Source organism: Lepus europaeus, chromosome 4 (genome assembly GCF_033115175.1).
Source record: "Lepus europaeus isolate LE1 chromosome 4, mLepTim1.pri, whole genome shotgun sequence".
Lineage (NCBI taxonomy): Eukaryota > Metazoa > Chordata > Mammalia > Lagomorpha > Leporidae > Lepus > Lepus europaeus.
The window spans coordinates 133,485,942-133,512,247 of NC_084830.1; the positions used below are offsets into that span (position 1 = coordinate 133,485,942).

At 46.7% G+C, this 26,306-nt stretch overlaps 1 protein-coding gene across 2 annotated transcripts in view; it reads left to right on the forward strand.

Moving 5' to 3' along the window:
• Window positions 1-26,306, forward strand: part of PPP2R2B (protein phosphatase 2 regulatory subunit Bbeta) — a 298,479-nt gene that overhangs the window by 197,899 nt on the left and 74,274 nt on the right. The gene's annotated exons all lie outside the window — the stretch shown is intronic.

Below are 26,306 nucleotides of genomic sequence, written 5' to 3' on the forward strand. Positions count from 1 at the left end.
TTGTGATCTGGGCATCAATTTCAGAACCCAACAGGAGTGGGTTCGAATTCTGCCCCTTCCCGGAGTCCCACAGTCATTCAACCTTTTGCGATTTAGCCACGTGAGTTTCTTGGAATCTCCACTTACAGCAGGATGAACGTGGTACCTACGGCTTGTGGGCTTAGGAGGATAAAATGCCAGGAGGGTGGAAAGCCCTTCTGTGGCTGATACTCAATCCGCGCTCCGTAATCTTAGAGCAGCTTCCTGCCTGCCCTCCAGAAATGCAGTCTGCCAAGGAAGGAAGATTTTTTTAGACTAAAACACAAATGATCATGACAGCAAATAGAATAAGGCAAACGCACATAAAGAGATTGTCAGAGAGCTGCCGTCTGATCAAAGGAGGGAGAAATTACATTTGGTTCTGGGAGGCCAGGAAAGGCCTCATTGGAAAGTGCTGGAAAAATGGATTTTTAAAAGCAGGCATTTAAGGCAAGGCGCTCTAGGTGTAGTATAAAGTGGCTTAGGGCTGAATGATGAGTTTCGCTTTTAATGTGTTCCGCATTGAGCAGTAAAGCAGACCACGCCAGAATCCACCAAGCCCCTTTTAAAACTGTAAAATAGGCACTAGGAGACACCTGCCACTCTTCTGAGGACCCAAACCTGGGGAGGGAGACGGTGAAGTACATGTGGGGGAGCAGCAGCTCTGGCCTGGGAATAACCATGGAAATGAGAAGTGGCTGGACACCTTCGGCCTGCCTGGCCAGCCTATCTATCTGTGCGTCCATTTACTCGTGGCTCTGTCTGTGCTTTTTGGACACGGATTCCGTGGCCGGCTGTTGGACGTTTCCCAGTCGAGTGCCTTTGGAAGCAGGAAGTGTTAGCTGCTGCTTTGTCTCGGCCAGTGCCTTCAGGTCCCCCTCGTCAGACAGTGGAAGAGTCCTTGCCCACCCTTGATGCCCTAAGCGTGCAGAGGTGTTGGAGGCTGGGGAGTTGAGCAGTGAAGGGTACCAACGCCAAATCTGTTTGGCTCCACTACTCTCTGGCTGATGGCACTGAATGTTTTGTGCCCCCAGTGTCTCACCTGTCTAAGAGGGATGATAATAGGCCCTACTTAGCAGGGTTCTGCAGATTCAATAAGACATTGTATGTAATGAGGAGCTGAGCCTGTGTGATGTCTGGAACACAATCAATAATGTTAGTGTACTGTCACTGTCTCATCACCATTATCAGCACAGCTGTTATTACCCCCTGCTGATACTAGACATACATGAGAAAATTCACTTTTTTTATACTATTGTATTCACTCTACCAACGAATCACTGGCATCTTCTAAGGGGCTTGGATTGGGTGACAGAAGAAAATTCCCATCAGAACCTCACAGTCCTGTGGGGAAAATAAATAAATTGGGTGCCGTGACCGCCTGCCCAGACTTGACCTTGCCCTTGTTTTCCGTGTGGATGGAATCTCTCAGATGCCCTCTGTAGGCCCTGCTGTGCATTCCTGTTGCTCATGGTACCTTACGGCTTTAGATATCTGTGTTTAACCCTCTGGAGAACTGCATCCCTGTGAAAAAGAGGAGGAGGGCCGATTTGGTTTCCATTAGAGGGGCCAGTGTTGTGGCCTTTCGCATTAAGCCCTCCACTTGAAATATCAGAGGGCCAGTTTGAGTCCCAGCTGCACCCTTCGATCCAGTTCACTGCTACTGCACCTGGGAAAGCCGCAGAACGTGGCCTAAGTACTAGAGCCCTGCACCCCTGCGGGAGACCCAGACAGAGTTCTGGACTCCTGGCTTCAGCCTGGACCAGCCCCGGTCATTTGCAGCCATTTGGGAAGTGAACCAACAAATGAAAGATAACTCTGTCTCTCACTATCTCTTTTACTTTACCTTCAGATAAATAAATCTTCTAAAGGTTTGTTTATTTATTTATTTATTTATTTATTTATTTGAATTACAGAGTTACAAAGAGGGAGGGGGAGCAACAGAGCTAGAGAAATTGTGTGGTTTACTCTCCAAATGCCTGCGGTAGCCAGGGCTGGGCTGGACTGAAGCCAGGTCTTTCAGGTGGTTGCAGGAGTCCAACTACTTGGGCCATCTTCTGCTGCTTTCCCAGGTGCATTAGCAGGGAGCCGATCAGAAGTGGAGCAGCCAAGATGCCAACCAGTGCCCATATGGATGCCAGTGTCACAGGTGGCACCTGCACCACAGCACCAGCCCCAGTAAATAAATTTTTTAAGAATTACATTGTGTCCACTAGAGCAGAGTCCATCCTCCCCATGGCAAGACAAGGATGCTAATGAAGTGGACTTCATGTCACACAGGAGGGGACCCTGCTCTGTGGCTGAGAGTGGTCAGTCCCGATTCTGGCTCTTGCTTTCTTGTTAACCGATGGTGTGACCCTGGCTGATGAAACATTGCTTCCCCACAAGCAGAGGACTGGGCAAGGTGGGTTCCTGAGGCCCATCCCTGGCAGGGAGATACAGAGGAATCTCCATGTGCAACAGCTGCCCCTGGGGGTTGAGACAAGGAGGTCTGTGGTCAGTGGAATCCATGGTCCCTAGGGCCACCTGGAACTGCTATTTTGTGAGCATCTGTTATTTTTCGGTCATTTTAGCAGTTATTGTTCCAATTTGAGAAACACGTGTGCTATAAAGTTATAAATACCCATAGGATTTCACCTTCTCTCCCTTTGTAGGCTGTCAAATTTCCTGTGTTTCAGTGTAAACGTGCCCACCCCAGCGTTCTTTCTTTTGATACAAACACTGAAAAGCCTCCCTTCCTTTTTGAACCCCATGCAGAAGAAAGAAAACCTAGGTGACTGTGAAGACAGTAGATCCACAACAGTGGCTCCAAACAGAGAAGGCGCTGACATGATATTAATCAGACTATAATTTACTAACATGCTCTGCTCTTGAAATTTGCATTGCCAGCAACTGTGTCTGTTTCCCCTCCCTGTGCTATGATTACCTCTTTTCTTTCTTTTTTTTTTTTTTAATTTTTGACAGGCAGAGTGGACAGTGAGAGAGAGAGACAGAGAGAAAGGTCTTCCTTTGGCCGTTGGTTCACCCTCCAATGGCCACCATGGTAGCGCGCTGCGGCCGGCGCACCGCGCTGTTCCGATGGCAGGAGCCAGGTGCTTATCCTGGTCTCCCATGGGGTGCAGGGCCCAAGGACTTGGGCCATCCTCCACTGCACTCCCTGGCCACAGCAGAGAGCTGGCCTGGAAGAGGGGCAACCGGGACAGGATCGGTGCCCCGACCGGGACTAGAACCCGGTGTGCCGGCGCAGCAAGGCAGAGGATTAGCCTAGTGAGCCGCGGCACCGTATGATCACCTCTTGCTCACTTTCCCAGTTTCCAGTTGTTCATGGGTCTGGAGAATGAGACTATTTAACAGTACCCGACAGCTGATTAATCCTCTCTGTGTAATGAACCTGTTCTGTGTCCGTGCCGAGGCTCAGCTTTCCAACGGAAGACTGTGGCTTTTCCTGTGGTTATGGAAGATAGCCTTTCAAATCCAATCACATGCTACCTGCAAGAGCCTATGAGAAGCACTTCTGTGAAAACTGCCATCTCCCTCTCGGTAGTGTCACAAGTCATGATAGTAACTTAATAACACTTGTGGTGTAAAGTGCCATTTCCATCACCAAGTGCTCTCCTACCTAATGCCGTGCTTCATCTTCAGACCAGCCACGGAGGAGGTCAGGACAGGTATCAGCAGGTGGACGTGCTGGCATTCGAGGTTTATTGAGCATTTGCTATATCCGCACACCATGCAACGTGCACTCTCTCTGTATTAACTACCTCAAGAGGTGCAGTTCACTGGTGAAGGGTCCGTTTTAACAGAGGCTGCTCCGAGAGATTAAGTAACACGACCAAGATCGTGCAGTGCTCAGGGAGGGTCAGAACTTGACTTCTGTGGCTCTGGGACTCAGGTCCTGCAAACTGATGCAGCCTCAGAAAGTGAAAGTGCCTCCAATGTCCATCTGTGTTCATTCATTCCAGGGCTGTGGCTCTTCAACTTGGAATCAAACATTTGGACTTTTGCTATGGTTGTCTATGAATAATTAGTGCATTATTATTTCAGGCCAGCCAGGGGATGGATAGATGAATCAATCAATCTCTCTCTCTCTCTCTCTCTCTCTCTCTCTCTCTCTCTCTCTCTCTCACACACACACACACACACACTATGACACATATACACGCTGAGTTTCCAGATCCCTGACCTCAGCATGGAGAAGTCTCATGCAGTTCTGCTTAGCAAGATCCTTCGTGCTTCCTCAACCTCTTAATACCCAGGGGCTAGCAGGCCCCAGAGCCCATTCTAGGCAACAGGACCTGGTGTTCAAGTGATTTAATGAGCCTGGCCGGGCTTGGAGCTGGCTGGTGAGAAATCACACTTAGCATACTTCTCCCTGCAGGATGAGCCTGGAGGCATTGTTTTCCTCATTACAATTGGCTGCCAGTGCCCTGGGAGCCTTGGCCAGGTTGACATCAGCTTTTTAACCTGATATAAATATAGCATCTAGAAGGTTTGAGCTCCTGAGCTGTGACTTGTCACAACTTGTCTCCCAAAACAATGAAGGAACTATAATGAGTTCAGATGGGTTTCATCCAAATACCCTTTATAAATAATAGGAATAATAATGACCAATAAAATGAGGGATCTTCAGAAGCATCATGGGAAAAAAAAAACTATTCACAGATTTCAATTTATTTTGCTCCACAATGAACTTTTCTAATTCCCAGTTTCCATGAACCATTTGAAATACCCTTAAAAGAATAGCTATGATACTTTGAGTACTTAGTCTATGTCGAGTGCTGGATTTTGTGTCTGTGTCCTTTAGTGCTCATGGTCACTCGCAGGTGCGTTCTGTTTGCTCTGGAGTGTTGGAAGCCAAGGACTCTCTTCCTCTGAGACTTTGCCCAAGCACCCCCTTGTCAGAGAAGCTGCCCTGGAGCACTGTGTGCCAGTCACTCTCTACGGCTTCCTCTGCCCCTCTCTCCTTAGCGTTCTTATTGCCTGCTGTTCCATCGGCGGATGGGCTGCATCCCCTCCAGCTGTAGTAAGATAGCAGCTCACTGAATCGCAGGTCAATGTTTGTACTCTCATAGGACAGCGCTTGGCACGTGCTAGGCGCTCACTAAAGACTGGGCAGATGAGGGGACTGCATGGACGTGGAAGCTGAATTTTAGAGGAAGCAAGAGGTTGCAGGAGAGCAGAGCTGGGATTCAAGCCTCGTCCTTCGGACGCCGAACCTGATGGTTTCCTTCTTAGTCTTTCCAGCTTCTGATTTCTAAGAAAACATCAATTCAGGAGCACAGAGCAGGAACGTTCATTATTGGTTTGTGTCTCTCGGAATTCTCTACTGCAGCTCTCTTGACATCTGAGCTTGCTGTGGGGGGAGATGGAAGGGGAGGGGTGAGGCCTGCAAAAGCTGTCCTGCCAGAGGCCGGACACTGGGATGAACAGTCTTGCGGCGGAAAGGTTCCATGGCTTCAGGTGTTCACAGACACGTCTCCTCACAGTGTCTGCTTCTGCTTCCCCCACCCCACCCCCACACGCAGCTCATTCTTGTGACTCTCCAGAACTAAAGTTTTTGCTGCTTAAAATGACCGTGACGTTTGCAAATCCCGTTGATGGTGGATTCGACACTGCCTTAGCCACAGTCTAAGACCCCATGACAGACTGGCAGGAGTGTTCGCCAGCCCTGACCCCTAAGGGGGACTTCCTGAAAAGTACTGCTAACTGCTCGTGGGTCGCGGCGGGCTGACTGAAAAGTCGAGCTAGAGTGCCCACAGAGAGATCCAGGGCGTATCTACCATCTGCTCTTTGGAGAGCTGATCCAAGAATAAGAATAATAAGAGCAAGGCAGTTATTCAGCCCTCCTTCCGGACAGGCTTGGAGCTGAGTACTGTTCTGTCCGTTGTTTAACTCTGTTGAGTGTGATCCTGTGATGTATACATCCTGCCCATTGGGGAGATGGGTAAACAGAGGCTCAGAGAGATAAGCAGTGGCTTAAGGGCTTGCAGACAGTAAGAGGCAAATCCCAGAATGGAGCCCAGGCCTGTCTGAGCCCAGAGCTCCAGTCCTTGACTGTCGTGCTGACTCTCTGTGGCCCGGCCCTCGATTTTGACAGTAGTAAGGATGACAGCATCTGACATCTGAGGCTTGTTGAAGTATTTCCTCCCATTTATTGAGTACTTGCTCTATGCCAGACACTGCACAAAGCACATACTATATAAAAGGCTTAGAGAGGTGAGTGAAACGCAGGCATTGGCCTTGGGGGCCAGGCAGAATACAAGTGGCACATGGCTGTGACGTGAAATCGGCTGAAGCAGTGGTTCACACACTGGGATGCGCCTCCCGGTCACCACGATGCTCCCTGTATCACAACCCCTGGCCTCATCACTAAGGATTCTATTGAGGAAGTCTAAGTTGGGCCCTAAGACATACAAGACCCCTCCAGGAAAACCTCCAGGTGTTTCTGACACCGCAGGCCCTGGATCACACGTCACAGAATACTGGAGGAGAGGCAACAACCTGAGCACAGCGCAGAAGGGAGGCGGTGGGGCACAAGACACATCTCAAGGAGTGGGTGGGCTTTCGTGCCGCCGTCTCGTTGGATGCTCGCTCCCAAACATGTGGGCAGCCAAACGGGTGTGCGTTGCCGTGTTCTTCCTAGTGGTACGGATTTCTTTATCCTATTTATAAAAGAGGGAAACAGGCTCTTAGAAGCCGGGTATATGGCCCAGGATCACACAGCTAGAAGGAGACACAACTAGGGATTGAGCGCTCCATAGATGCCCATACTCATTATGCTGGGTTTTTGCTGCCTCCATGGTAATTCTTGCCCTGGGAGGATGGGTAACCCCAGGCCAGTTTCAGGGCAAATTATTGCTTGAGACCAGTTCAGCTTTCACTGCGCTGGGTTTTAATTTGGGGTTCATGCTTTGATAACTGAGGCCTCTTAGGACACAGATCCAGCCTTCCTCTAACCATTTTTAATTTTTTTTTTTTTACTTTCTGATTTATTGCTGCTCTGGGGGCTTAATATCCCACCCTTTCATGGGTTCATCTTTCCTTTGCTTATATTTGTTGCAAACAACAATGGAGTGTTTAGCTGCTGCGGTGAAAAATCAATCAAGCCTGTTCCATATGCACAGGCTCGCACTGGCACCCGGATGGCCCCCTGGATTAGATTAACTTTGTGAATGTGTCACTCTGGTGTGGGCAATTTCTCAACCCTGGCTCCAGCTCCCCCCTCCTGCCTTGGCGGGTGGATATTGAGATTCCTCATTGATTGACTGCTCCGCAAGTGAGTCCTGGCATGTGATGTGTGTAACGCAGCGGGACGCACATACTCTGTGTTTATGAAAATAAATAATAATTTCCGTTATCATTATTGATGGCCGTCATTATCTGATTGTATCTGTCTGTGTCATGGGGTTTCCGTTATGGGACCAGAAAGCACTCCAGGGAAGCTCAGGCACTACCCTCAGATGAGCCTCTGTGCTTGGCTATGTCTTGCCTTCTGCAGGACAAGGATGTAGATGCTCCGCCTCTGCTAGCTGGCTAATTTCTTTGGCTGATGTGCAGGGAGATGTTTTATGTTCTGTGTTAGCCAAAGGAGCCAATTCAGTTGGGACTGTAAGTACAGCTAACATATACTGTGCATTTGCTGTGTTCCAGGAGTGTCGTGCACGCATTGGCTAATTTAGTCTTGAGGATAAACTTGTGACATAGGCACTGATGAAAATCTTCAGTTCAGCTCTGTGGTCTCTGAAGCCAGGGAGGCTATGGACCTTGCTTAAGGTCACATGGCTGGTGTGTGGGCTTGAATTTGTGTCTTAGGATTCCCAAACCCATCCTGCTTTCCTGCCTGTTGTATTAAAATAGAATGCCTGGTACGTACATCTGAATGCCTGCGTTGAGCAGGGGCTAGAAAACAAGCCACGGAGACTACAGCAGCTGCTGGTAGCTTGTACAGAGGTGTGTTTCTGTTTTGTTCAGGGGGAAGGCAGGGCAGGAAGGGTTCAGGCACTGGGTCACGGCTTACCAAAGCTGGGTGACCAAACTCTGGGCACGTCCAAGTGGTCGCTGAGCCAGACTCTCCTGGAGGAGGGCCACAGAACGCACTCCGGTTTCCCACAGCATCCCAGGCTCTTCTGCAGAGGAGCTGGAGCGCAGTCATCCCTGCAAAGTGGAGACTTCCTGCTTGGCTGTTTTCAATCCCCCCTTGTTTCTCTGCTGTCCCCCGCCGCTGTAGAACAGCCTGACTCTGGCCTTGACGGAGTGTGCGCTGTTTCGGGTTTTTCCAACTCCAGTCCTCCCCCACTCTGATTCCTGGTTGAGTCACAGGGGCCGCCCACCTAGTGACCAGTGTGCCATCACAGAGCATTTGTTACAGAAGTGCCACGTGCCAGGCCTCCTGCTGGACAGGTGCGAACCATATTTTTGTGCTGTGAGAGCAGACCTGTGGATGGGGGCTTTTATTGGCCCCATTTTACACAGGAGGACCTGCTGTTCAGAGAGCTGAAGCGACTTGCCTGGCCTTACAGCTATTAGGCTACAGAGTCCTGTTTATAACCAGATTCATCCCGGCTCCAAGGTCCGTGCTCCGAACCTGATGCTATTGCATCTTCAGGAAAGGGCTGGATCTCTGACCAGACCTCAACAGTCACGGGATCTTCTTCCTGCAGAGGTCAGGCTGGTAAAATACCTTGCTGAAGTATCTAGTGTACCGCTTGGCCATCCCTAGATGTTCAGTATTCACCGCTAACTTTCTCCTCTTCCTTCCTGCCTTGTCTTTCATCTGGGGACCAGGAGTTTCAGCAAGCCTGACAAAAGCATAGAGAAGTTCTGTGTAATACTCCACGTGGGGCCCTGCAGTCCAGTATGCTGTATCTGGAGTGTGTACAGGCTCTGCTGAGCTGCCTTGAGTTCGGAGTGTCCTCACTGACAACAAGATCCTTTCTTTCCTCTCCAGGATGCCTTTGTTTTGCTGAATTTACCATGCAATAACCAGATACAACGTAAATGTAAATGAATGCAGAATCCTTTGCCTGGTGTAGGATTGAGCTCGCTTTGTTTCTTCCTCCCAAACCCTTTGGAAACAGTCTGTGGCTTCTTGAATGCTGTAGGAACCAGCAAATGACACGCCCCTGAGTACGTCCATGGTGGTGGGAAGCTGAGGAGTGCACTAGTGTGAGAAAAAGCAGAGAGTCACATCGTAGGAGAGAGTCTCGATGTTTCCTGGGCTTTGGTGCCATTGATCTTGACATTCCCTGGTTGTGAGTCTGATCGTTGGTCCACATCATGGTGCATTCTCCTTTCCTCGTGTTGGTTATTGAATGACCTGAATAGCAGAGAAGGTTGACCAGGACAGGACAGGCTGCTGGCCTTTCTCAGGCAAGGGTCTCGTCATTGTCTCAAAGCGGATTCACAGTGACCCAGGTGGGTTATTCTTCAAGAGAGGCTGTTAGTGTGATTCTCCATTTTTCCATTGAATATTTTTAAGGGAAGTGGAAAATGAAAATATATTGGATGATTGAAGGGATGACGATGCTTCCATTTTCTGAATCTTCCAAATGAAATCACCTGAATTTTTATTGTAATGGGAAAGACTTTGTCCCCACACCCGGTCCTAGCTCTGAAGGGTGAGCATGCTGTTGCTGGAGCACGGGCCATGGGTCTCTAGTCCCAGAAACTGTACATGCATGTACAGGTGTGCACATGGCCTGTGGCAGCCAAGCAGTCATTGCTCAAGAGACATGAGAATGTTAACAGAGCCAAGAACTGAATTTGTTGTTTTCAACTGGACTTTCTTAACAGAAGGTCAGAAATGTGTGCCTAGATCGGCTTTTGTTACCAGGTTATACAAAGAACTAATTTGAGATCCCAAAAGGACTTCTAGGTTTTCTGCTCATCATGCATAAGATTTTTGTAGAAAATAATTAACACAGGTGGATTTGGAGTCAAGTTCAACAGAAGACATGATGACTTTGATCCGAATACATTGCAAACCAGATCTCAACTGATTTATTGATGGAAACACTCTAAATAACAGGTCTGGGGTAGGCGTTGTGGCACAGCACATTAACCCCCCACTTGGAACACCCACATTCTATATCAGAGTGCCTGGGAATGAGTCCCACCTCTACCTTCTGATCTAGCTTCCTGGAGCTAGATCTGCACCTGGGGGCAGCAGATTGAATCCCTGCCACCCACATGGAAGACCTAGATAGGATTCCTCCATCCTTGCTTCAGCCCGGCCCCATCTCCTGCTGCTTTGGGTATTTAGGGAGGGAACCAGTGAGTGAAAGGTTGGTTGGTCTCTCTCTGTCTCTCGCCCCTCCCCTATCCTTCTCCTCCACCCCTGTTTCCTTTTCTCTATCATTTTGCCTTTCAAATAAATTAATTTTTTAAATAATAATTACTAATCTTTACCAAAGAAAAAGACTTTAAAAATCTTTGCCTGGGGTAATAGATAGCAAGCACTTGGTTTTCTTTGATGCGTAAACACAAGAAACTGGTTAAAGGAACTTTTATAGGATAGCTTTATGTTAAAGGACATGATTTTTAACAAGAAGAGTATTCCCTTGTATCCCTAGAGTCATTGAACCACAAGGAAAGGAATTTTTTACCTGAAAGGTGTTAGATTAGTGCTTGGATGGGAGAAGGTGGGTCACACTCATAATCTGTCATAGTGACAAATGAGCTTATTTCCTTGAGCAGAAAAAGGTTAAAAGGCTCTGGGATACATACACACATATGCTCACAAATGTTTGTTGTGTAAGAAATAGGGGAAACTATTGCTCAAATAGTTTTAATAGCTCAAATATATTTAAGCAAATTTCTTTACTTCGGGATTTCTGGGAATTTTAATATCCTAATATGCAGTCTCTAAGGAAGAGACATAGCATGCAGTATTTTCCACGAAACTTAGCTGACCATGGAGAACCTTTTTCCAAATTCTCAGGGGAGTACTGTTCTTCAGAACACGTTACTCGGCATGTGGTTCTTGGCCCCTGCCAGCCCACGATAAGATAAGGAGCTTGCACCAGCAGGTGAGTCATCTGTGTCATAAGGCCTCGGCACCAGTCAGATGACGATTTCATTTCCCGGCATGAGAGCTCCTCAATGTATGAAGCTGTGCGCTGGTTCTGGCTTGAACTCCTTTATCTTGTCAGGGACCAGCAAAAAGCAGTCCATCAGTTTGTTCCTTCACGTTGCACAGCGCTAAACTCACTGTGGGAAATGCTGGCTGAGAGGACTGGGTTGGTGAACAGGAGCTACCCCCTGGTGCCATTTCTACTCTACTCTTAGAACTGCCTTTCTAGGCCGGCGCCGCGGCTCACTAGGCTAATCCTCAGCCTTGCAGCACCGGCACACCGGGTTCTAGTCCCGGTCAGGGCGCCGGATTCTGTCCCGGTTGCCCCTCTTCCAGGCCAGCTCTCTGCTGTGGCCAGGGAGTGCAGTGGAGGATGGCCCAAGTGCTTGGGTCCTGCACCCCATGGGAGACCAGGATAAGCACCTGGCTCCTGCCATCGGATCAGCGTGGTGCGCCAGCCGCAGTGCGCTGGCCGCGGCGGCCATTGGAGGGTGAACCAACGGCAAAGGAAGATCTTTCTCTCTGTCTGTCTCTCTCACTGTCCACTCTGCCTGTCAAAAAAATTAAAAAAAAAAAAAAACCTGCCTTTCTGCCCCAGAACCACCTGATGGGGAAAGATCCTTCACAGAACCACCCTCTTGACATTCGGATCCATTGACATCATTAGCACCTGACACTTTACCCACTGTCCCAGGTGCTTTGTGCTCTTCCTTGTTTAATTTTCATGCTAATCCCATGACCAAAGAATTGTTGTCACCATGTCACAGATGAGGAAACTCTGCCGCAGCTGGAGGAAGCACCAGAACCCAGTTCACCCCTCCCTGACTCACTGCAGAGCCCTCAGCCCTACCCACTGGGGTATCTGGCCTCCTGGCAGTGAGAGTTTCCACCCACAAAGCCAGCCCAGGCTTTATCCCACTCCCAGAGACTTCTTGAATCAGAAGTCCTACATTAGCCAATCGAAAAGTCACCCTTGTTGACAAATGCCCTCATCTGTCTCACCTAACTTCGGTCTCACCTGTTAGACATAAAAGGAAGTTTCCATGCACAGGGCCATCATGGGCATGTGTGCTTCTTGGTCTCACAGGGCTTATGGTCCAGAGAGCACTGAGCTTATTCTTGGAAATAGTGACGTCCACAACTGCCGGGACCAGTGCCTGACATGCCGGTCAGGCCTGTGTATTTTGAAACTCTGAGTTCTTTCTCAACATTGCCTACTTGGCACTGTGACCCCATCTTGTGCTCATTCTTTCTGGGGATTGAGGTTCCCTCACTATTCAACTAAATAAGGACATCGTCTATTTAATGCCCAAGCATCCAGACACACGGTGGAAACTGAAGCAGTTACCTTGCAGGTGCAATACAAAACATAGAACTACTGCCAACTTGAATTTTAAAGTCATTGGGTCTTCAAATTCTTATAGAATATGACACAAGCACCCTGTGGAGCACACATGAGATACCGTGTAGACAACAGAGCAGGAATTCAGGAGTACAAAGGTTAGAAATTGAGGTAGAAGCAAGGAAACAAAGCTGCATGTGTTTGCTATTGTTTCTTCCCATAGTAAAGTCATTGATGTAGGTGGTCCCACAAACCACTGGTACTGCGGTCCCAACTGGATGTGTCCTTGCCCTGTTTGATGGTCAAGCCAGTTACACACATAGGTACCACCCAGGTTTCTTGTTGATTGACCTTTTCATGAATCACAAGTCCTTATTAAGTACCTACTGTAAGCCATACACTGGACTTAGAGCAGTCAACGTGAAAGGCATAGTCCCTGGCTTCATGGAGCTTGCAGTCTCCTTTGATTGGAAACAGTGTACATTACACACTCCTAGTGTAAAACTGACGCTGCAGTGGGGGACAGAGAGGAGAGGGCTGTGGTACACAGAATAGAAGATGGGGAGAATTTGCTCCATTTAAGGAGGACAGAGAATGATTTCTTGGGCAATAAATACTGGAACTGAAGTAGAAGGTCATTACAAAGGAGAGCAAGATGGCAGAGGAAGTACCGTGGGCAAGAGTCTTCAGTGGGAAGTAGCTCAGGAGACCCTAGGATGGAAAGAGGGCCAAAGTGCTTGGAATGCCAAGGGCAGGTGTGTGTGTGTGCTATCAACAAGATGCAGGAGGCAAGTCAGGTTATGTCTCAACCACGCTGGGCATTGTAGACCTTGGAAAGTAACTTTCATTTTTCTCAATTGCAATGCAAGTCCTCTCTTCACTGCATAGGTGGTTTTGGGGATAGTCCTTCTTTGCCTACATTGCAGCATGTTGTGTCCCCAAAACAGGATGTACGCCCAGGGGAAAGAGCTGGTAGATCAACCTAGACAGTTCCTGGTGCCTCTACCCCCGACTGCCACTATTTTGATACATGTCAGGGCATGGCCTCCACCAAGCTTCCCCAGTATCAAGGCGTCCTCCCTACAAGGTGAATCGTTCCATGAGTGATTGAATTGTTCGGAGGGTCATAGAACCTGACAGCTCTCCCTATTACAAAAGGAAAAGATAAGCTTCCGATTAGTCCTGGGGCCGGAGAAAGCCAAGATAGAGTGCACCTGTCAGAACTGCTTACAACATATAAATCATTACCTCAATTTTCCATGCAAGCATTGGGCCAGAGAGAGAAACAAGTGAAACAAGTGACTGAGGTTGGCTAGCAGTGCAGAACCATCCGAAAGAGCCCCGCCCCCCCGCCCCGCTTGCCTCACAAACAGGATTTGCTGTGCTATCCATGCAAAGGAAGCAGAGCGCCATGCCCAGAGGAACGACAGAGACAAATGCCCACTGGCTCCAGGAAGGTGAAATTTGTTTCTCTCTCTGGCATTTGCTAGCAGCTTTTACTGCTAATCTAACAAGAGCAGCCACGGATGCTTTCCCAGACCACAAAGGGAAACGTGCTTGCTACTGCACTTGCTGTGTATCTGAGCCTGGATTGCCCCACTGTGTAATCACCGAATAATCGTCGTCATCAATGCTGCCACTTTCCTTTCTCTCATTCACTGGGTAAAAATCGCAGAAGTAGGCCAACTGTGCCTAACCCACCATCCCACAATCTAGTATGTTGGAACCTTTCTAGCGGTAAAAAAAAAAAAAAAAAAGCCAAACCACATACAATTGAGATTGGAAGAAGGCCAGAGAGTCCAAAGATGTTCAATAAATATTTAAAAGCCTAAATTAATTGGACCATGCCCAAATTATCTTTGCACCTTGCTTTGTGCAAAATACCAAGTAGCTAGCAGACTGTGAGACCCTGGAAGATTGTGCTTGGACAGGACCCAGTCCTGAGTGAATTACTAATTGTGCAGGAAAACTCAAGCGGCACTAAGGACCTGGGATTTGTTACCACAGTAAATATTACTACTAACAGTGATAGGGCACTAACCATTCAGTAATAGCAAGCTGCAAGCTGCGAATCAGGGCTGCTCAGAACAGAGAGAGAACTGGGGCTCCAGCTGTTGCCTGTGGATGAATGCACACACCTCTGGGAGGTCAGTAGAAGGAAGAGACCTTGAACTTGGTTCTATGGCTAGCATTTTCTTTCCTGAGCCACATCAGCCCCAATGTTTAAGACCCTCTAGTGAATGTTAGCTTCACGGGCCTAAGGGAAATTCTCATGAAAGATTGCTTGTGAGACTGCTAAGTGCAGATAAGGTGGGAATAGACAATAAATCATCACTTTGAATCTCCGTGGATAAACAGAAGTGGGTTCCCATCCCCCAGTGCCTCTGTTGGAAACGCCCATGAACCTTCTGGTTCTCCCTGAGCTAAGACAGGTCATGTGTGTAAGAGAAACTCGTGGATAGAAAAGAAGCTGCGGCCAGGCCTCGGGTGAGTGACTGCTGGGATACACCCAGTGACTGTTGCCTGGAAATCTGCTCAAAGTCAGCTCAGGATTCTGGTTGCCAACCTTGCTTAAGATTCTCTGCCATGGTTGGCGCCATGGCTCACTAGGCTAATCCTCCGCCTGCGGCACCAGCACCTCGGATTCTAGTCCCGGTCGGGGTGCCGGATTCTGTCCCGGTTGCTCCTCTTCCAGGCCAGCTCTCTGCTGTGGCCCAGAAGTGCAGTGGAGGATGGCCCATGTCCTTGGGCCCTATACCCACATGGGAAACCAGGAGAAGCACCTGGCTCCTGCCATCGGATCAGCGCGGTGCGCCGGCCGCAGCCGCCATTGGAGAGTGAACCAACGGCAAAGGAAGACCTTTCTCTCTGTCTCTCTCTCTCACTGTCCACTCTGCCTGTCAAAAAAAAAAAAAAAAAAGATTGTCTGCTACAACATCTAACCACCGATCATCAAAAAGGCAGAATTTTCGGCCAGAGTCTTCCCTAGGTTGAAGGGTCGCTAGCAGACAGCCTCTCTGTCGAAATGGCCTAGGAGCAACGAAGAAAACCTTGCCTTAAATAAAAACACAAGGAAGTTCTGACATTTTTCCCTTCCGCCTTGACCACTAAGAAAAAAATCTTTTTCTTGCCAGCCCAAGCGCATTACCAATGCGCTTAACATTTGCAAAGATACTGCACACTAGAAATGACTTCTAGAAATTTTTCTCTTAATTGGAATGCTTTCCTTCCAGCATCTGGGGTGAGTTGGATTCTAGAAAGAAAATGCGCCTAGCCAAATTATCAGGTAGAATTAGATCGCCCTCCATTTCTGTTTGGTGACAACACTGTGCCTTTGCATAATTCTTGCTGATTATCAGAAGGGAAAAGCCATCACTCAGGCAGATGAGCTTCATGGGCGCTGCTCCCTTCTGGATGAGCAGAAGCATTTGCAAGTCCCATGTATGTTGAGAGATTGAAATTCCAAACAGTCTGTAAACTTAGCTTGCCTAAGTCTGCAACCTTAGAAAATGAAAATGCCTCCCTATATTTGGTGTCATAACTTGAGATCTGGGCTTATCTCATTTTCTATAATTCAAGGCAAAAAATTTGCATGCCTATAAATATATCAAGAATAGAATGTCATTTTAAACTAGAGGATTGTCATAAAGGAAAAAAATAAATAGTTGGGGCGGGTCTTAGACGCCACAGAGAACTTGGAAATTAACAAGCAAGTGTTAAATGAATACTCAACGGAGCAGCTGCACCTGCTGCTTCTGTGTGGGAAAGGTTTGTCTGCCACCTTTGTTTGTGTGCTGTACCTTAGTGTGGTTTCCATTCTCTTCATCTGTCTTTATTCATCTCGGTTTCTGCTTAATGTAACTTGAGTCTGTGGCATTTGGTTCTGCCCCCTCCTTCTGTGTCTTTCACCCTCTTCCCAGCAATATCCTGGAGGAACTCTTCCTGTGCCTCCAAGTCCAGACTCGGTTTCTTGCTCTGGGAGAATCCGCAGAAATACTCCCCCTCCTCAAGTCCCTTCCCAGAGCAAATGCAGGACTTCTCTGACTCGCTCGCTTGAGACTTAGAAATATTTGGTCCTGGTTTCCCTCGGCCCAGACAGCTCAGACGTCTGCCAGTATGGAGGGCCGGTGGCGTGGTTTGGTCCTTGCTCAACATCAAAGCCAATGGTTTGCCTTTTCCAGACTTGAAAATAAGAATCTTACTTCATAATTTTCTTCCCTCGGGAGATTTACATCTCTTGCCTCCTGGATGCCTCTCATGGTGAAAATTGCAGCAAATAATTTTCCTTTCTTCTTTGTTTTTTGGCACTTTCTTATTCGTCGATCAATAAATTCCCCCCTGCCAAGCCCCAGCAGCCTGGCTTCCCCCTGCACCACTTAAGACTCTGCTTTTGTGCTTAAAAGAGAGCTCATTATTTTTCTCTTAACCTCCAGTGAAATCTTGCCTTTATTCTCTCTCTGCTTTACGTATCAGTTCCCTTAATTCTCAGTCCGCAAGTACTGGCCTCCCGTTCTCCACGTTTTCCTCTTTAATAACCAGAAGCTAATGAGACCACCATAGGAGTCACGTGCTGCTCCGCTGATCATACCAGGATAAGGAGGTGGGATCTGAACAGCAGTAGTAAGTGGTACAAAGAAGAAAGCCCATAGTCAGGAAGTCAGCCAATCAGAGAAACAAAAGATGGACAGGATTTCTCACCATAGCTGCGAACAGTCCTCTCACCTGAGAAAAGAAGTTAGCGTCAGTTACAGCGAGTGCCTGAGCGGGTGTGCGTGAGGATTAGCTGAGACAGTAAGGTCATGCGCTTAATGGGGTGGCCTACAGCAAGCCCACAGCAAGGACCAGGTACTGCGCAAGGGGAGAAGATCCATGTGCCATGCTTTGCTGGAGATGGAAGCTGCAGGTGCGGATGGAGGAGAGCGAGATGCAGGCTGTGTCGGGCCAGGAGCCCCTGTTCTATTTGTTTATGCAAATAGCTCTTCAAACTGACCATGCAACCATTCCCAACTAGACGAGGAGACCTGAAATAATATTGAGCAACCCAAGGACAGACATTTAATTGGTTTTCTTACTTCCAAGACCCAGTATTTCACCGGACACAAAGTAGATCTCTAGATATGTCTGAAACCAACCCATGCATGAGTCACCTAACATAGCCCAGGTACTGTGTTTCCCAGAGTCTGGGGTATGTGTTTCTGCTGATGCGAAACATGGCTTTTGGTAACATCAAATCACATAATCTAGGAAGTTACTCCCTTCTCAGTTCCTTTGTAAATCATTCTGATTACAGACAGTCCTATTTGGATGTTGAAGTTTTTTAACCCCTCTCGTAACACTTAAAATCTTGATTCATTTTAAACTGAGAGATGGCCGTAAGCTCTCTTAGTCTTCACTGGAGACCACATCTGGCTAGAATTTGAGAACAGTTTTCTCAATGTATTTTTATGTATTTTTCTTTCTTTTTTTTTTTTTTTTGGCAATTCAGGGAAAACCAGCTTTCTGTATATTACAGCAATACAAACTTTCCTATCAAAATAAATTTAACTAAAAAATGGCTTAGCCTAAAGAAAATGTTAAGTCAATAATAATACAGGTAAAACAGAATACAAAAAGTTGAAAGCCTGCTAGGGCGGAGCAGTGCTGTGGTGCAGTGGGTTAAGCCGGCTTCCCATCTGGGTGCTGGTTCAAGTCCTGGCTGCTCCACTTCTGATCCAGCTCCCTGCTAATGCACCTGGGCAAGCAACAGAGGATGGCCCAAGAGCTTGGGTCCCCTGCATCCATGTGGGAAACCCAGACGAAGCTCTTGGCTTTGGTCTGGCCCAGTCTTAGCCATTGCGGCCATTTGGGGAGTGAACCAGCAGGTAGAAGATACCCCTTCTCTCTCTCTCTCTCTCTCTCTCTCTCTCATTCTCTTTCTCTCTCCCTCTTTCTCTTCTCCCTGCAGTTCCCCTCTCTGTGTAACTCTGCCTTTCAAATAAATAAATAAATCTTTAAAAAAAGACCTGAAGGGGGAAGTAAATGAACTTAGGTTTGCCAGGTGCTGCTGTGACTTCCCCTCTGTTATTTAGCAAGTTTTAAAAATATCTATATAGCTAGGCCTTCCTCCAGCCCACTAGGATTTAGAATCTCAAAGCACAGGTCTGGGCGATCTGTTTTTTCTATTTCTCTTTAAGAGCTCTCAGACAGTTGGAATGAAAAACAAGCTTAGAGATTTCTGAATGTGAAAATCTCCAGGTTCCTTACTTTTTAAATGTTTGTGTATTCATTCAACGAACATTTGCTGAGTGACTGCCGTGTGTGGTACTCTGGGTGCCGGAGGCACAATGGGAGAGACTACAGTCAGACTTGCCATCACGGAGCTCGTGTTGTAGGAGAAGCCTGTGAACACTGGGTCCCCTGAGCGTTTGCTGGCTTGGAAATACTACTGCTAGGTTAAAAAGATATAAAATGATCACAGCTTTGGGGACATTTATTGGTTGTTTCTGACACTAAGCTTATGAAAGAGAGAAATCTAAAATAGCCTTACTTTTCCCTCTTGTATTCAACACATTTGTAAAGATCCAGCCAACTCCTCTATCTTCTTTACACTTGACGTAAAATAACTTCACCAGAAAAGGCCTTGGGGGTGACGATGCCTCAACAGTCTCAGCTTGCTGACCCCGGCTGTCGTCATGACGTCACAGGTCATGTGACCTCACTGAGCCTTAGTCCTTTAAAGGCTGTAAAACTCCTATAGTGTCAAGCAGGTGGGACCATTGTGCCATCTCGGGGAGGCAGTGTATGGAAAGCCTTTGGGAAACAGTAGATACCTGGAAAGGCTCAGCAAAGTGGCCGTTTTACAGCAGCTACCTTGCGAAGTCAGTCCATAAGGCGGGAGTCAGGCTCGGTCAACCGTCACCTTGCAATGTCCCAAAAATCACCCATTAGATGCAGCATCCACACAGAATAATTTGCATGTTTAATACATAGACTATTGAGAGTAATGTGTAACAAAAAGCGATGCCAAACCTCTGCAGCGGCATTATGAAGCACACACTGCTTTAAACGAAGTGGCTCACTTACCACACCCAGGTCTCAGAACTGGAACTGCCTTCCAAGGAAGCACAGCCCTGCCCTGCCCACCTCACACTCACCTGGGCAACCCTACCCAGTCAGTGGGATGCACTCGGTCGCAATGGTCCACGTTTTTTAAATCATTTCCCTCTTGCTTTCTTCTGAGCATGCTAAGCATATATGTTGAAGTCACAGATTAAATGCATGTGTGATGCCATTCAATACATAAGTAGCATTCCTAGATTAGAGGCAGAATGAATCCCGAGTAGAATGGAAACTAGGTAGAAGTCAGTTACGGTGATTTGACGTTCAACTGCAGTGATTTTAAATGAACTGCACATTTGTCGTCTTAGCCCTCTGTGGATTAGTTGTCCCTTCTTTTTAAATTTTCCTCCACAAACCTCAGCGTGTTCTGGTTTTTAAAATAAGTCTTCTGCTATGGCTCTTGGAGACAGCAGTTCATACTCCTGCATTCCTGGGGAACTCATGGGCTTCTACCCTAGGAGCCAGCCTGCCACCATTCCTCCAGTTCCACACCATTCTACAGGCTCGCATTTCACAAAATTAGAGGGCAAAGAGGAAGCCAGAAGTGAGCTGGCTAATGGGCAGCAACACTGAAAATGTAAAGGGACTAGATAGGGTACAGGGTCCTAAAGGGACAGCACGTAGTGCTGGTGCACGTGGGGAGAAAATTCAACCATTCACGTGCAGAGTGTGGAAAGTCAGCCAAAGGGAGAGTGCCAGAAAAGATTTTGGGGTCATATGAAAACATAAAAGTGTTCATTAAAACTATCTAGACACAAATCACCCAGAATAGTGTGTAGTCCCAAAAGAAGGAATTCCACAGTTTTATTCGGTCCAGGATAAACTTTTATTCTAATATTTCAGCTTTTATCTTTAAAGAATGTGATTGCTGTGAAAAAAAGCTCCTGGAACTAAAATCGGTAGAGAAGTGGGAGAAGTTTACAAGGGAGAGTTAAATAGATGAATGCATTCCCTGAAGAAGACTGAGAGGCAATTTTAACAACATTCCAAAGTAAAGTTTCTGTCCAGGGAGCAGTGACGAGTTGTGCTCGGTGTCCCCTAACAAAGCACTATTAGAAATGGAAATGAAAACACTATGATCTCACAGTGGAAAATGATTCTAGGAAGGCTGTGAGAACAGTAGCAGATTGAAGAGGGGAGCTAGACAATCTTTTTCTCCAGGACTCTGGAGGATGTCAGATTGTTCTCCACTCAGTTGGGCACATTCAAGGACTGACGAATCAGGCGAGCTCTGTCGACTGGCAATCAGGACCAGACAAGACTTAGGGAAGAGGTGGGTGGGTGACAGTGGTGGGAATAAGACAACATTGTGGGCAAAGGATGGTCGTGGCCGTGAGTATGATTTTTCCTAGCCTCGTGGCTGAGACCACGCTGGAGGGGTCTCACTCTTCCATTCTTCCTACTTTGTTTGCATCCCCTGTTGCCCTCTCTGTGGGAGAGCACTGAACACGATACAGATTCGGGGATGGAGTGACTCATTGAAGGCCACATTCAGACAGGTCAGCAGAGGTAAGTCCTGGGAAAGAGAGAGAAAAGGGCCTGACCTTAGAGAGCAGCAGTGAAAGAGACCACACAGCCAGAGAGAAGCAGGGAAAAGAGACAAAGCAGAGCGTCCTAGACCCCTGGCAACTTGCCAAGTCCCTGTTGCACTGCAGCCACTCTGCCCCCATGATCTGGGATACCATCCTGCCCTACAGCAACCCTTTGCTGCTTGGGCCATTGGGCAGTTAGCTTGAGAACATTTCTGACTGTTTAACTCTGAGGAGCCCCGAGTAGTGTATTACTTCACCTCTGGCTCCTTCGTATTTCTGAAGGCCTGCCATTCTTGTTCTCCGTGGGATCCCATTTCTGCTGCTTCTCTGATACTCTCTTCTGTCTCTATTATTTAAGTTAATGAAAAGATGGGTTTTTATCTTGCGTCTATAAAATTGAGATCATATTGTATTATTACTCAATAATATAAATAGCCCTGGATCAACTCACCTTTGAAATAGATGCCTATTATTAAGTATAAGTATGCCATGACATAGTAAATTATTCCTCTCAATAGACATCATGTTGTTTCTGTATTTTTGCTGCAGTGAAGTTGTAACTAACAATGCTATAATAAATGCCAAACATATGTAAGTATTGTTAGATACTGATGTGTCTATAGGGTAGTTTTGGTGGAAGTAGGATTTTCTGTTAAAAAAATGCATTCCTTTATTAGTACTTCCAGATAACCTTTGAAAATCGTATTGCAATCTATACATCCAGCACCCAAAGCCCATTGTTCATACAGTCTCCAAGAAAGGATGTTATCAGATAAGTGTTTTATTTCTTACCCATCCAACTCAAAGACCACATGGCATAGTGCCAGAGAGAAGCCTTGCCTAAAATGCCTGAGTACCTATCTTAGCCCCAAGATAAAGCACATTACTACCTTGTGTCTCAGTAAACCTTCAGCTATAAGCAGAGGGTGGGGGCTGGCATGTGGTGTAATGGGTTAAGCCACCGCCCCAGCTGTTCCACATCCCATCCAGCTCTCTGCTAATGCCCTGGGAAAGCAGCAGAAGATGGCCCAAATACGTGGGTCCCTGAACCCATATGGGAGACCCAGAAGAAGCTCCTGGCTTTGGCTTGGCCCAGCCCTGGTTGTAGCAGCCACTTGGGGAATGAACCAGTGGATGGAAGATTTCTGTCTCCCTCTCTCTTCTCTCTGTATCTTAGCATTGCAAATAAGTAAAATAAATCTTTTCTAAAAAATAGAGGGTAATATGAACACCTGCTTCATAAATTGTTATGCACTTAAATGAATTAATAGTTATAAGACTTAGAAGGGTAGCTGGCATTTAGCAAACAAGCGAAGATTAAAAGACTATTCACATTAATCGGCTGCTAAAGATTTTTAAAATCTTAACTTGCATCTTCCTGACTGCTGTGCAGATTGGGCAGACTTCTAGAAAAGTTCTGGCAATTCGCCACCTTCTTCCTGTGAATTCTCTGTTTGTACCTTCTGTCCATTCTTTTTTTGGACTCAGTTTTCAGAAACTCTTTGTATATTATGAATAGTAACACTTTTCCTGTCATTTTTATCTTTAATAAATTGCTTTTTTGTGTGTGTTTATAAAAGTAATAACTGTTTTTATAAGTTAACATCTTTTTCAAAACTGTCAATCAGTATAGAACTGGGAAAAAATGTTAAAGCCATGTAACCCATATTCCAAAACGTAATCGCTGTGAAGGATGCGGCATGTGCAAACCCTTCCATTGGCTCTTGGTCTTGGGTCTACGTATCAGTTGTCTGGGATGATTTCAGAATGCCAGTAATTGGATTCCACCTCAAAGCCATTGTGAACTAAACTGGCTGGAGAGGCACCAGGGCCTCCGTGTTGAACAAGCGGCCTCACTTGATTCCAGTATGCAGCCAGGATTCAGAATCAAAGGATGCCATCTTGAAAGGCCATTCATGCATCATGTACTCCTAATGTGACTAATGAGTAGGTCCCTAATTGTCACTAGTAATCACCAGCACCATCTGTTGGTGGGAGGCAGAACTGACAGAGTTTAGCTGTGCGAGTACACAGCATTGTTTCTACTTTTGCAAGGCTGTGGATTTGAAGGTCTGAAGAAATATAGCTTTATAGACATCCAGACCTTTTTAATGTAAATTGCTTCTCAGCTTCCACCTGTAGGCTTCTCAAAGTTAATATCAATTTTATATTTCTCCTGTGGATTCCATAATAAAAAACGACAATGTGTGATATGATACTTCTGAGATCTTACTAATCAGTGGTCATCATAAATTGAGTGATTCTGTCCTAAAAATTAATGGAAGAGGAGCCAGTGCCGTGGCTCACTTGGTTAATCCTCCACCTGCAGCGCCGGCATCCCATATGGGCTCCGGGTTCTAGTCCCGGTTGCTCCTCTTCCAGTCCAGCTCTCTGCTGTGGCCGGGGAAGGCAGTGGAGGATGGCCCAAGTGCTTGGGCCCTGCACCTGCTTGGGAGACCAGGAAGAACCATCTGGCTCCTGGCTTCGGATCGGAGTAGCTCTGGCCGTAGCAGCTATTTGGGGGGTGAACCAACGGAAGGAAGACCTTTCTCTCTCTCTCTCTCTCTCTCTCTCTCTCTCTCTCTCTCTCACTCTCACTCTCACTCTCACTCTCACTTTCTCTCTCACTGTCTGATTCTGTCAAATAAATTTTTAAAAAAATTAATGGAAGAAAGTTTATTATCAATTTTCAGGAATTCCTTCATCAATAGCTGTCCAAAAAATATATATATATATTTTTGTGATTCACTCTAACTCAACTAATCAATAGTAACCCATTGCCATTCTCTGCCTTACTCTTTCCCTAGCTGTGTTAATGGAGATTTTCCTCTACTGGGATTTTTTAAGGTGTCACTTTTTTTCTTGTGGAATCACACAACACAAAACATCAAGGGCAGCACCAGGAAAGGCAGTGAACAGGGAAACACACTTTGAGAAACAGTGATGTTGGCAGAAAATGGAAGTGTCCAGGGGAGAAAGATACAGCTGGCAGAATTTCCACGGCTACACGGGCTGGTAATTAGATAGTGAGTTTATCTTCTGAGGGGAAGGTAGTTTATCTTTATTTTCTGTAAACAGGCCAAAAGAAAAAGAGATTGAGAGTACGAAAATTGTTCTTGTGCTGTGAAAACCATCTTTGATGCACTGGGTTTAAATTATAAACGTGAATGTATGCATATACACATGCGTGCACATATTCATTCCCCAGGCAAGCTTTCCTGGGCTATGCACCATCCTACAGCAGGACACAGGTGGATAAGTCGTGTGTGAGAGAGAGAGATTATGTACGTATTCTTTACATATGTGTATGTATATGCAATGCTGTTAAATCCAAAATATTTTTGTGAACTGGAACTTTTTGCTGCCTAGCTGCCTATTGTAGACGTTAACACCGCTTGTCAAGGGTTCCAGAGTTGATGCAAACGTATGCTTCTGTATACTCTAGATTAAGACTGTGTTCTAGAAGGATTTCCTTAGGAGCCAGATTCCTCAACCTTGCAACCCGTGACACTGTCAGCCACGTAATGCAGGGGACTGTCCAGTGGGTCATAGGGCATTTAGCAGCAACCTGGGCCCCTGCCCACTAAGGCCAGCAAATCCCTCAGCTGTGGCAACCAACAGTATCTCCACATTGGGCTAAATGGCAAAACCGGCGCTCGTGGGAAGCGCTGACTCAGGATGGGAAGTGTGGCCCTGCCTGCGGGGGATAAGTTGGCACTCCTTGAAAACTTAATTTCCCAATCTAAATTAGGGCCCCCATTGTTTTCCGTCAGGAAATCACATCTCTTTATAGCATCAGCGACAGCTTCTAACAATCTATTTACCTGGAGACATTGTCATTCTTCTCCATTGGACTTGAAGCTGCACAAGGTTCTCGGCTTTGTTCACGCTGCACACGTACCGCCCCATGCAGTGATTGGCACTTAATAAGTATGTGTCAAATGAAAGAATACAATCTAAGATATTTAATAACTCGAAGCACGAAGCTTGACTTGGTCCAAAGGGGTTTTTCCTCTCAGGCTTATTTCAATCGAGATGACAAAGCCAGTAAAAGAAGAAATTAGGCCCACATTGAGGCTGTTGAAGGGTGTGAGCAGGGAAATCTAGAAATTATATTATTTGGATAGGATTCCCTTGGGTTTTGGCGGGGTACTGTTGAGTGGCAGCTTCGTTCTGGAAACACAGCTCTGATGGGACGCTGTAGGCTGGAGCCAGCCTCTCTCTCCTGCTTTTTGAACCCCGTCCACCACTGATTCTTGGAGGAAACACGGATTTTGACCAGAGTAAGGCTTAACGCCCCATTAGTTCTCTGAGGGACAGTGCTCCGGCACCAAGAGGAATGTGTGTATAGGAAATGGGCCTTGGTACAGAAAGCACAAGAGGCTTTGAAATGCTCCTTTTCATGTTTTTAAAAAATGGAATTAAGATGCATATTTTTTCAAATGAAAAATGACTGGCATTCTTCCCACTGAAAATGGGAAGTAATTTAATTTGTTAGTGGTTTATTTTATTTGACAGTCTTTGTACATACTCGATTTGGTTTGTTACACTGAATTACCCTTTAATAATGGGTACACATAATGCCAGACTCAGCCCCCACCCCCACCCCCAGGTTGGTTTGATAATTGGATGAGCGTCCATATTGTTCGAGGTTTTCACAAGGAGGACAGGAGCTATTTGGAAATCTCCTAACCGGGGGACCTTTCAGGGTTTTTGGTTGTTGCTGTTCAGTGATGTTAATTGCTACCCCCGTGACCAGTCATTGCACTAGCCACATTTCCTGAGCATTGCTAGAGTTCTCTCATCACAGCCGAACTCCCCAGGCGGATGAGAGGGATGCCACCGCTACAGGCCACAGGAAACCAGTCAGAAAATATCCCCCAGGCAATCTCACCACATGGCCCATTTTCCCCACAACTTAGTTAATGCTAAGGATGCTAGCCATAGCTATCATAGGGCCTGGAGCCAGGCTGCCAGAGTTCAAGGGTAACTATACCCCTTAGCAATTGCTAAGACCTCTCTTGCTTCAGGGGTCTCATCCATAGTATGGGAAAGACATTAGTACCTACTTTATAAGGTGGTTGTAAAGATTTGGAAGTGGGGTGCTTACATAATCCCTGCACCAAGCAAGCTCTCTAAGGTTAGCTGGTAAGCATCAGACCCAATAGCCATCCTGGGATGGTTACTATCCCTAAAATTACAGAAAGGAGCAGTCACACTGAGGAAGACGAAATACCAAGTCCAA